General features: G+C 44.8%; 1 pseudogene; it reads left to right on the top strand.

The window, feature by feature from the left end:
- The first annotated feature begins 1391 nt into the window (after positions 1-1391).
- On the top strand, positions 1392-7584 carry LOC130046076 (uncharacterized protein C2orf78-like; annotated as a pseudogene).
- Positions 7585-8007: the final 423 nt, after the last annotated feature.

Raw genomic sequence — 8007 nt, 5'->3', positions numbered from 1 at the left:
TGGGGCTGCTATCAATCAGTTACTTTACTATGCTGCTTGCCATATAGCCCAGATTTTATTAATATGAACAGACTTCTTTTTCAGTTCTGTGATACATATTTTTCATGATTTCTTTCTTGATGTCTATACTTCTCCCATGTAAATCACATGAAATAGACAAATACTATTTATGTGTGCACATTATTCTGAATTAGAGTTGTAAGTAACGCCTTTGCAGGGAAGCAACTTGAGACTGAGAATTTAAACAACACTCTTCCTTCCAAAAGTACATCTTGAGAAAAACTAACGTGCTCAATATTGAGGGGTGATCAAAAATCTGGGTATGGTTGCTAACCTTCAAATCATCAAGTAGATTGACATATAGATAGGAACTGCAAAAGCAAAGTACAAAACCTGAAGATTACACTGCTAATAGAGTAACGACCCTACATGCCTATATGAGAGGAAAGTATCGTTCTCCTAGTTTCTGAGATTATAGTGATTAAGGCAGAGTCCTAGCAAGAAAGTGCACATGCTTAGGTTCCGTAACCTGGTAATACATAAGGGACAGCAAGTTAGTACAGGAAGGGATAAGGCATTTGCCTTGTAGGTAGCCAATCTAGTTGGATCTCTATCACTGCATGCAGTCTCCTGAGCACTCACTACAAGGGGTCACTCCAGAGTTCAGAGCCAAGAATAGCCCAAAATCACTACCGAGTATTATTCCAAATTCCACACCACCCCAGTCCCAGTAAAAATAATGGGAAAGCTTGAACAACGCTCTAGGCCAACTCTGGGCCTCAGGTTTCTTTCTTCTCCAATAAAATGTTAGTCATTCTCATAGGAATTCCTAGTTGTAAAATGCTTCCAATCTAGGCAATAACGTAAACTTCAACAGGAGAACAAGCTACAGGTAGAGCTTGGACAAGGATTAACTAGCTGTAAGCAACAAATCCATGTACCAACATCACCATAGTCTTCTATAGCTCTGTAGTCACTTTGGGAGCATGTTGCCCAATACACAAAGTGCCAAAATGTCCCAGCCTTTCAACCACCCGACTTTGTTTGGACTTTTGGTGACTTACTTGACTCTTGGTATTAGAAGCTTGCCTATACTTGACACTTTAAGTGAATTTTGCTCCTCTCAAATGATGTTGGAGGAGTTGGAGTGATAGCACAGTTGGTTGGGCCTTTGCGTTGCATGCGGCCGACCCGAGTTCCATTCCCAGCATCCCATATGGTGCCCTGAGCACCGCCAGGAGTTTCTGAGTGCATGCACCAGGAGTAACCCCTATGCATCGCTGGGTGTGACACAAAAAGAAAAAAAAAGGTGTCGGAGATTATCAGTCTCACAGATTTTTTTCATCAAACACTTGTTCCTTAGAGAAAATATTCAAACTTCATCTGTATTGGGAACTGCACATTCTCTGCAGCTTCCCCTTCCCGTCGTGAACAATGCAGCTTCCCTAACAGGAAGTGTCTGCAACTACTCCAGCATATCTACTTTAGTTGATAGATCTGCTTGGCCCCTGCCCTCATATTCTGGCATCTCTTTCCAACCACTCATGGGTAGTGCCGATCTTGACCAACATTCTTGCACAACAATGCTGTCTAGAGTGTCTGGCCAGAGCGAGCATTCCACTTGGTCTGCTTCCTACCCAAGTGTTTTGGAGTGGGGTATTGCAGAAAGTACTGAAAAGAAGTCTTACATGAGAGACTTTGCTATGACTATCCTTGACCAAGACACCACTGTTTTCCATGTCTATGGCAGCTCGCTATGAGAAAACCTTAGATACCAACCACATGGTGTCTCTGTACCCATCACTTTCTGCCAGTCGTGTTGAAAGGATACCATCTCAGGTTCCAAATGAGAGTTACAATTTGTCGCTTCCCTACCAGGTAGGAAGCCAGGTGGTTTACTATCATCAGGACACTCCGGGACCTCTCCGTTCTGGAGAACCTGGTCCCTGCCTGAAATCCAATGGCTCTATGACATACAAAGGATGTAGAGGCTCTGTCCTCCAAGCTTACAGCAATGCATCCCCAGAAATGGTTATGGTTCTGAAGGAGGTCCAGATCCTAAAGAACCGACCACTAGCCTCGAACTCTGGAGTCTACTACTATGTGTCTGCTCCACCCATCATGGAATCATGTTATCAAGGTGAGTAAAACTGAGAGAAGGAATTCTGGAATTCAAAACTTGGGGTCAAATATGCAAGGGAGAAACTGTACATAGGTGGCATTTCAGTTCAATACACTGAGATTTTTAAATGTATGAAACCTGAAGTTACATAAACTCAGTTTCAGTTTAGACTCCACTCACACATTTCACAGCGCCTTATTTTCACACTTGACATCAGAGCTTCTTCGAATGCAGATTGGAAAGTATGATAGTTATAATGACGACCTAGGTTTCCTAGAAGAAAACTTCAGTGGCCAAAAAAGTAATGCCACATTTTCATAGTTTATCAGTCTGCCAGTATGACCACAGTAACAATAAGCTTCATTTCTTAAATTGTTGCTTTTGTGATTTCTGAAGACATTTAAGAACTCTTATTGTGATGATACCACATTAACTTTCCCTTACTTTAGTGTACAAGATTATGAATAAACAATATACTCAGAGATACTATCCAGAGTTATCAAACCTAGAATCTCTACTTGAGCACACAATTCATGAGGAAGCGGTGCTTCATTCCTTCTTTTATACCATGATATGAACTTCCGGGTTTTATTTTGAAGGAAAGTGAAAAAACTGATTATATTATGCTAAGTTCTGCATAGAATTTAATGTTTGCAAATCTCTAAACTTAATCACTTAATCACTTAACGTTAGTCGTCGATTTCTTTGAGCGGGCGCCAGTAACGTTACGATTTGTCCCTGTCGCGTGCTAGTGTAGCCCAATGGCATCTGTTCACTCCGGGAACATGAAGGGCCTCAAGAAGTCTGACCATCTGGTAGGTGGGCGGCCACGCGGTCTTTTGACATCCCATGGAATCCAGTCGGTAACAGCTCTAGTCCAGCGGTCGTCTTTAAATCTCATTACATGACCAACCCATCTGATTTTCGACACGTTGGCCAATGAGACAGCGTCCCTGATTCTTGATCATCGACGGATGTCAGAACTCCGGATTCTTTCTCTCATTTGAGTGAAACGTGATATTCCAAGCATAGCTCTTTCTATTCTTCTTTGGGAGACCTAAATAGCATTCTCGTCTTGTTTGCGTAGGGCCCAGGTCTCTGAGGCATATGTTAATGCAGGAAGAACAGTGGAATCAAAGAGATGTGCCCGGAGCCAGAGGCTCTTCGTTCTCTTAGCTATTTCTTCGACGTTCTTGAAGGCGTTCCAAGCCGCTCTCTTCCTCCTACGCAGCTCGGGTGCCAGGTCATTTGTCATGTGGACCTCTCAACCTAGGTACACATAGCTGTTGCATTCGGAGATGGTCGTTCCATTGAGAGCGAATGGGGCATCAGGAACAAGGCTGTTTCTCATAAACATTGTCTTCGTAAGATTCAGCTGTAGTCCTACCTTTCCACACTCATGGTCAAAGTCGGCCAGCATTTGTGCCGCTTGGCTGATGTTTGGTGTTATTAAAACAATGTCATCAGCAAAGCAGAGGTGATGTAGTTGCCGACCATCTATCTTCACTCCCATTCCTTCGCATTCCAGTCGTCGCATGATGTTCTCGAGGGTGGCACTGAAGAGTTTCGGTGAAATGGTATCACCCTGCCGCACCCTTCTCTTGACATCAATGATCACTTCTTTGTAGAATGGTGAGATCCGGGTAGTGAATCTGCAATACCGCTCATGGAGGATCTTGATGTATTGGCTTGAATGCCCTGATTGGTTAGGGCTTCAATGACCGCTTCCGTCTCAACAGAATCAAAGGCCTTCTTGAAATCAATGAACGATAAAGAGAGCGGCATCTTGAACTCCCAAGAAACCTCAATGAGCTTGGTTATTGTGTGGATATTGTCGATGGTGCTGAATCCTTTGCGGAACCCTGCTTGCTCGCATGGTTGTCCTTCATCTAGTGTTCTGCCAATCCTATTTAGGATGACTCGAGTGAACAACTTGTAGATGACAGACAATAGGCAGATCGGGGGATAGTTGCCAATGTCATGGATGTCTCCCTTCTTGAACAGTAGTACGGTCCTGCTGGTTTTCCATTGGGACAGAACCTTGCATTCAGACAGGTGAAGAGCCGAGCCAGTGTATTGATGAGTACTGACAGCAGGTTCTTCAGGTGTTCAGGTCTGACCTTGTCTGGGCCGGGTGCTGTTTGTTTCTTTACCAACGAAATGGCGTGTCGGATTTCGGAAGGGAGAACGTTGGGAACGACATATCCATCCTGTGGAATTTGGTATGTCGGCAAGTGGACATGACTATCGAAGAGATTTGAGTAGAAGTCATGGATAATCTTCTCCATTGCCGTTCTGGAGGATGTGATGGATCCATCAGGACGTTGGAGGGCAGTCATCTTGGTCTTATAGTTGGCGAAGGACAGGCGGGCATTAAGAATACTTTTCCCGGCTTCTGCCGCATCTACCAGTACTTCTGCTCTTCTCTATATGAGGTCTTCCTTGATCGCATCTCTGCACTGCTTTGCGAGCTCGGATGTTAGCTTGCAGTTTCCTGAGGCATGCGCCAAACCACGCTGGCGAATTAGCTCAAGAGTTTTCGAAGATAGGCGATTTTTTGTGGCTCTCTCTCTCTTGGCGTTCCTCGCACATTCATGGAGGTGCTGAACCAGTCGATTGTATTCCTCGTCAATGTTGTCAACAATGGCATCTTCCCATGTTGCCGCAATAGTACCAAAGAGTTCCCAGTTGGTGGTCATTTTGGGAATTCTCTTTTTGAACTTTGCAGCCCTTTCTCCCCGCTCTGTGAAGTAGAATTTTGCACGAAGGAGACGATGGTCCGATCCCGTTCGAAATTTTGGGACAACAGCAACATCAGTCAGGCAAAACCGTCGATTGAATATGATGTGGTCTATTTTGTTGTGGAATCGTCCACCGGGAGACTCCCATGTCCATCGTTTAGATTCTGCCTTCTGGAACAGTGAGTTACTATGAATGGTCTTGGTCGACATGATGAACTCAGACAGTCTCTCACCCTGTTCGTTCCATTCTAGGCCATGGGTCCCGATGTGAAGTTTTTCAGCTGATCTTATCGGTCCTATCGTGGCATTAAAATCACCCACAATGATCTTGTAGAAGGTGTGGTCTTCTTTATAGAACTTCTCTAGCTCCATGTAGAACTTCTCGATCTCTAGCTTGAAAAAAGAAGCTTTACTTTGGGGGAGGCAGAATGTGGGTCACAGACCACAGTGTTCAAGGGCTTGCACCTCGCTGTGTGCTCAGGGTTTACTTATGAAGGTGCTTAGGTGCTCATATGTGATGCTGAGGATCAAACTAAGGTCAACTGTTCGCTGGCAAGTGCTTTACTGACTGCAATATTCCTCCGTTCCAAGTCTCTTATTTTTAAGTACGGTTTACACAGTAACTCTTTCAAATACAAAGAAAACAACGGCATCACATAACCAAGAGTAAGAAATATAGCAGTTACCTCTAATCTTCAAGCTCAGGGCCTTGTTCATGATACTTAGAAGAGCCAGTAAAGAAGCCTTGCCCATTGCCGGAAGTTGCCCAATTTGTGGCACCACGAGTTATGTGGAGGGAGTTTCTTGTTTAAGGGGGACTGATTTCTTCTGTGGTTTCTTTGTAGTGTTGAATTCCCTGGGGATCGAGACTTCCCTGGCATTGCAACCTTCCGATCAAACATTTTGTCTGACACCAACATCATAATATCCTATGTCTTGCAGTAGCAGGATTCAAATACTTAAGAGTAACACAGCACCAGAGCTACCGGATGGTCCCATAATAAACCCAGAACAAAGTAACCTGGCACTGCCCCCAGCTCCAACTCAGGAACAAACAAATAAGAATTGGGATGAAATTAACACTGTGCTTTCAAAGTCTCTGGATACCTACCAGATCACAATAGAAAACCAAGATCCTCCACTCTGCCCTTTAGAAATCCCTGATATCCACCAGCTTCTGAACTGCATGGATCCTCTCAGCCAAGATCAACAGCCTGTTCCTGAAACTACTTATCAGGAAAAGAATGGTCAATGTTTGCAGGACACAGGAACACTTGAAGGTGGGGCTGAATCTGGTGGTGTTTTTGCAGACATCACGACATGGGTGGAAGATAAACAAATTCCCCAGCTATTTGATTGCTTAGAAGACCTAGATCAATGCATAGATCTGCAGGGAATGAACACCACAGATACCATCACTCTAAATCAGGGGCAAGAATACTCAGGTGGCACTAAGGGGACCTCCCACCCAACACAGAAGAACAAAAACTAGGCCTCTGATCCTCTGGAGGGAGAACCCAAGGCCAAAATCCGTTCCAAAGACCCAGAGCGCTTGCTAGGGGGAGCAGGGATTGTTTGTAATGCTGCAGCCAGTGATAGGTGTCCTGTGACTATGGCCAAACCCAACAGCAAACCTCAGAAAGCTGCCTCCAGCAGGATCAAGACCAAGAGACATGGACAGGAGAAGACAAAAAAGGCCACAGAAAACTCCAAGAAAGCTGATGACAGTAAGCAGAGAGGGAACAAGGTGAAGGCAGAAGAGAAGCCCACCATTGCCAGGATGAAACACAAGTTAACTCAACCTGAGCTTGACCAAGGGGCCCTAAAAAAGCCCCTCAGCTGCCTAGGCATGCAAATGCTGGAATCTGTGCAAGTGTTTGATGCACTGGAGAAGAAGATGGATCCAAAGTCTGTATCCTCTTCTTCCCGATTCCTGGGTAGTTCAAAGAAATCCGAAGATGTCCAGCCCTCCTCAGCTGTGAAACCATTGGTCGGTGCTACAAGGGATGGAAAAGGTCTTAAGAAAACTCAGATCAAAGCTCAGAAACCAAGTAGCAGTCCTAAAGATCGCTCATCTCCATTCCAGTCTGAGCTACCACCTCCTGGGAAGGTCAAATTGATTTGCCTTTTCTTACCATGGAGAACCTGCAAGCTCGACGTGTTCATCGGAAACCACAGTCTCTGGCTTCACATCGTCCTGCTGCAGCTTACCCTGCCAGGCCTCGCTCTACCAACTCAGCCCAGCCAACTGCCACGAGTTCATCCCGGCCAGTGACTGCATCTTTGTCACATCCTGCCAGACCAACTCAGCCCATTTCAACCAATACATCTCGACCAGTTTTGCTGAGCTCTACTGGCTGGCCTATTTCTCAGCCTGCAAATTCTAGACCTGCTCCCTCCAAGCTAACATCTAGCACTTCTCTCCAGCAGGGTCCTCTTCCTGTCTCTGGGACTGAGCGCCATGCTCCACCCAAACGGCAGAGTCAGTTTCTACTCCAAGACTTCCGTTTCCAACCAATTCCATAGAGAAATCCCAATGTTCCCTAGCCAGTCATATCAAAGCCCATCACAAAATAACGGAGACCAGGACATGAGGCTATGAAGAGGAAGGCTCAGCATGAGCGAGAGAATGCCGCCAAATGCACCTCTTTGGGGAAAGTGCAGTTTTTTATCGAGAGAGAAAAAGATATGGACATCTCTTGATTCTATGGCTATAAGTAGGTGGAATGTTTGGTTCCACTTTAAGTACCAGATGGTTGCCTTAGACAAACACTTGAAAAGCCTTACCCATTTCATTTATTCTGATATATTTTTAAAAAATAAATAGATGCATATATGTTAATAGATTAGTAATCAAAGTTCTGAATGTTGAGAGGCTTTCCACTGTGATGCTTATTTGGAGGGGGGTGAGGGGCGAAGGATTCATAAGAAAGAAATAGAAGTTAGAGGGGGGATAAAAGGGGGATAACAGACAAGAATCTAAGAAAGAGAAACTTGGCTCAGAGTTGTAATGTCCTTAAGAGGAGAAATTTTATGGGCCTGATGAAGAGTTGAGAGGGGGCCAGGCAGAGAAATAGTCTACCTAATAGGGCATTTCCGGGAGGCAGACCCAAGGTTCATCCCTGGAATCCTATGTGATCACAC

Source organism: Sorex fumeus, unplaced genomic scaffold, assembly GCF_029834395.1.
Source record: "Sorex fumeus unplaced genomic scaffold, SorFum_2.1 ptg000131l, whole genome shotgun sequence".
Classification (NCBI taxonomy): Eukaryota; Metazoa; Chordata; class Mammalia; order Eulipotyphla; family Soricidae; genus Sorex; species Sorex fumeus.
The sequence above is the reverse complement of the archived record's forward strand: the minus strand, read 5'-3'. Positions and strand labels throughout refer to the sequence as shown.